Here is a 4927-nt window from a genome sequence, read left to right as displayed (position 1 = left end):
AGCCTGCTATTCGCCCGTCTTCTTCCTTTCGACCCGAGCCTCTAACACAAAGCCCGAGTGATTGATTGATTGATTGATTGATTTTATTTGGCAAGTCACCATAACATATATACAGTAGCATTAAAACAACAGGCTTGCACAGGATGACCCACGAAAGCTCGAAAGCTTATTTCCAGTGGGGTCCTCAATATACAGAATTAAGATAATAAAATGTTAAAATTATACTATTTACATATTAAAAATGAAGAAAAAAATCAGAATTTACTATTACCAATAAATAAGATATATAGACAATAAATAAGATATATACAAGAATATAACGAAGAAGAAGAAGAAAAGAAGGAGAAGGAAGAGGAGGAACAGAAGAAGAGAGGGGACGAGGAGTAGAAGGAGACGGAAGAAACTGATAACGAAGGGAAATAAATAATTGGAGAACAACAACAGCATAAACGTGACGACAATAACAACAAGAAGAGGAGAATAGGAAGAAATAAAAGAAATAGAAAGAATAGAAGAAAGGACATATCGAAGCTTCAATCAAACTATGTAAAATACATAATAATACCTAGTAGAGAAGAGAAAAGAACTAGGTCAGTATTCAGGCTAAATCAACCGTACAACATATCATTTGCATCTTCTTTTTGACTCTCAAGTGAAAGATATTCTTTCAATTTCCTCTTAAAATGCAAAAAGTTTCCTATTTCCTTTATATCATTGGGAAGGGAATTCCAATGTTTTATAGCATTGTAATAAAATGAGTTACCAATACTACCTACCCTTTCTGGTAAGCAAAAATTGAAATGGCTGTTTCTTGTATTATAGTTATGTATTTCGGTAACTAGATTAAAGTTTGATCCAATGTAATGATTCGATCTATTGTGATAGATTTTATGCACGTGGTGCAAAATAAGCTGTTTTGATCTTTTGTTGACTTCAAGAAAACCTGCTCCAGAGAGTTCGGTGTAGCCAACATGGGTTCTGGGACCAGAACAGCTAATGAATCTAACCATTTTATTCTGTATAATTTTCAACTTCTTTTTATCGAGTTCGCTTATGCCACTAAACCAAGCAGGGTTGGCATAGTCAAATAAACTCTGAATAAGAGCAAAACAGAGAATACGCCTTGCTTTTTGATCCATACAACTTTGATACCTGTACAAAAATTTCAAACGGGCATTCGCCCTTTTTACGATTGATTCTATACTAAAGATGAAAATGAAAGGGAGCTAGTCAACTCAATGCCTAAATACTTTACAGATTCTTTCCTATGAATTATCTTATTATTGTATGATACTTCAAATTCAAATGAAGTTTTATGATTACTTTTAGAACAAAACAGAATGCTTTCGGTTTTGTCTAAGTGTAACGATAATCTATTATCAGTCATCCAATCGACACATGTAGACAGCTGTTCGCTAAGTTTTTCCTCAACAAATTTTGGGTTGGCATTTGAACAAAGTAGTACGCTATCATCTGCATACAATAATAATTTACAGTCAGCTTTTAAACAAATAGACATGTCATTGATATAAGTTGAAAATAGGATTGGGCCTAAAATACTTCCCTGTGGAACTCCACACGTTATATGCATAATTTTGGAACAAATATCGCGAATAGCCACTACTTGATGTCGATTCGACAAGTAGGATTTGAACCATGCTACAGTAGCCTGGTTAAAACCCATTATTTGTAATTTTTTCAATAAGATGCCGTGATTAACTGTATCAAATGCTTTTTGAAGATCTAGGAGTACCATCCCAACAAATTGTCCCTTAGACATATTTGTTCTCAGATAATCAGTCAAGTGAATAAGGCATGTCTCAGTCGAATAGTCATGTCGAAAACCTGACTGATATTCGTAAATCATATCATTTTCTTTAAAATATTTTTCGATCTGAACACATACCGCCTTTTCTAGAATTTTGGATACTATGCTTAAAACACTGATAGGTCTATAGTTTTCAACAGCAGTTTTATCTTTCTTCTTATGAATAGGAGTTACTTTTGCAATTTTCATATCCTCTGGGAAAGTGCTAGTAAAGATAGATAGATTTATTAAGAAATTTAATGGTTTGTACAAACTCTTTGCTCCTTCTTTTAGAAATTTAGCAGGTATCAAATCTAACCCAGTGCTTTTTGATACATTTAATTTACGCAACTCATTAAAAATGAATTGATCACTAACAGGTAATAATTCAAATTTATCTTGGCTTATACCCTTTTTTTCATAAAATTTACGAATGTTTTCATTGTCTGCACTGAAAATGTCTTTGCAAGATGGAAGTTTATCTACCAACGTAGCTGCGACATTTGTAAAATAGGAATTGAATTCATTGGAAATAGTTATCTTATCATGACATAATTCTCCGTCAATTGAAACGACTAATTCTTGGTCCTTTCCATTTTTCTTTTTTAATCCCAAACTTTTTAGATTCTGCCAAAGTCTTTTAGAATCATTTTTATTTTCTTCTATTTTATTTTGTAGGTATTCTAATTTGGCCTTTTTCACCTCTCTTTGAACCATATTTCTTAATTTCTTGTATCTTTTGGAAAGCGTGTCATAATCCTGATCGCTTAGATTTTTCTTCATTTTTTTATACGCCACATTTCTTTCTCGAATAAGAGAAATAATATCTTTAGTCATCCAGTTTTCTGATCTCTGTTTAATTCTAATCCGTTTTTGAGGCGCTATCATATTCAACGTTGAAATAAAAGTATTTTGAAAAACTGACCAAGCCTTATTTACGTCAGTGCATTGGGTTAAATCTGACCAATCAACGGCAGACAGTTTAAGATTGAAAGATTCTTCGCTATATTTTTTCAACGATCTGATATCAGTGGTTCTGTGAACACCTATAGCCAGCCTAATTTTCTTTCGTGTACAGAAAGTAAAAGAATGGTCACTTATACCAAGATCAATAACACCACTTTGACTTATTTTTTGTTCGTTATTACAAATCACATGGTCCAATAAAGAAGAACATGTGTGAGTGACACGGGTTGCATATTTGATGAGTTGGCTAAATCCATGAAGACTCAATAAGTCAGTATATTTTTTAGCCAGTGGAGATTTCTGAAAAAGACGAGAACTGAGTCCATTTTAGTAAGGCTCCCATTCCACAGAGGGGACACCTTTAAAGGACATTTGAAAGACTAAAAATTGACAAGGTCTTATAGCAGTCTCCAAGATCACTGAAATTTGTCATCTCTGTGGAATGGCTCCTCAAAGATCTCTGCGGGAAAGACTGATTGATACTCTTACTGGCAGAAAATTAGATTTTATCTTTCAATGGTATTTTTGTTCAGAAATCTTTTATGCAACAAGTGATTTTTCAGGATTGTTTCTGCATGGACTTTTCCTGGTCTTTCAATTATCTTTCAATGATCTCTTATACGAGTCTTTCAGTGATCTCTGAAAAATCTTGAGAGACTGCAGTCGAAATATCATGAAAAGCAAGACGTATAGCAATATTGTCCAACTCCTTAGTGTAAAGGTTCGTCCTATATGTAGCTACATATAAAATTGTACATCATTAACTGTATAGGCCTATAAATATATCAGTCCTATTTTTGTATACACACGTAGAGATATAGAAAAAATATATAATATGGAAATTCTGTATGGAAAATCCTATAAAATATGGAACTCCTGTAATTAAACCCCTCAAAAAAGTTTGGAAATCTGAGTTTGGCCATTAATTTCTCCCAACTCCCAATTTTACACAATGCATATTCGACATCATTCAAAAGATCATTTAATTTTCTTTAAAATGATACCATGCTTATTATGATCATGCCATCACGAAAAGAGCAGGATTCAAAAGTGTTGGATGAGTCTGAATTGAAAAGCTTCAAAACGAGCAGAAATAGTCATGAAGGGTCAATACAGAACATGATTCTTTTGTCTGTGTCAATAGAGATGAAAATCCATTCAAATCAAGCCCCTGCTTCTGTAGTGATGGTTTTGTGAGATAACATGGTTTGAGTCGTGGTTTGAAATACCCATGAATGTTTGTTTGTTTGTTATGTATTTGCTTGTGCAGAGGTGTGTTTGATTCCACGTTAATGTTGATGTTAAGATACATGAAAACAGTTAACCGCTGAGAAACTCACTCATCACCATGGAAAAAAGAACAGTGACTTTCAATATTGTGTCATTTTGCAACTTTTGAATTTTGACCTTGCCCCACATATCAAAGCACTGCACCTCCATGTGAACCACAATCATATCATGTAGGGTATCATTTTAAAGAGAATTACATGATCTATTGATTGATATTAATTACGCATTGATATTTACTAAAATCGAGGAGGGATTATCGATCAAAGTCAGATTTCCAAACTATTTTTGAGGAGTTTATTATTGAGTTTTGTTTATGTTACACATATATTGTTTTCTTTTGTTCTGTTTTTTTGTTTCAGTTGCATGCTTTTTTAGATTGTGTTTCTGTTGCATGGTATCCTAGTTTCGTTTATTTTCATTTACTATAGTATCTTCTTTTGTGTCCCTCAAAGCCCTGAAGAAGACGGTTACACGGTCGAAAGCTTGGCCTAACTAAGGAGTTGGACAAAATTGCTACGTCTTGCAGCCCCCTCTCTTTCTTTTTTCAAAGTCACACGTATGATGCTGCACCTCGATCATACGAGACCAAGGCAAATTCTCGACATATATATATATATATATATATATATATATATATATATATATATATATATATATATATATATACAGTGGCGTACCTAGGATTTTCCACAGGGGGGGGCAAAACCGTCCGCCAAAAAAATTGACAAGCAAAAAAAAAAAAAAAAAGGTCTTCAATCACAAATGAAGGATTTCGTACCAGAAAAAAATTTGACAAGCAAAAAAAAAAAAAAAGAGCTTCAAGCTCGTCAGGGGGGGGGGGGGGCAATAAAGGTCTTCAAGCTC

The sequence above is a fragment of the Lytechinus pictus genome, chromosome 14 (assembly GCF_037042905.1).
Source record: "Lytechinus pictus isolate F3 Inbred chromosome 14, Lp3.0, whole genome shotgun sequence".
NCBI classification, from domain to species: domain Eukaryota; kingdom Metazoa; phylum Echinodermata; class Echinoidea; order Temnopleuroida; family Toxopneustidae; genus Lytechinus; species Lytechinus pictus.
The sequence above is the reverse complement of the archived record's forward strand: the minus strand, read 5'-3'. Positions refer to the sequence as shown.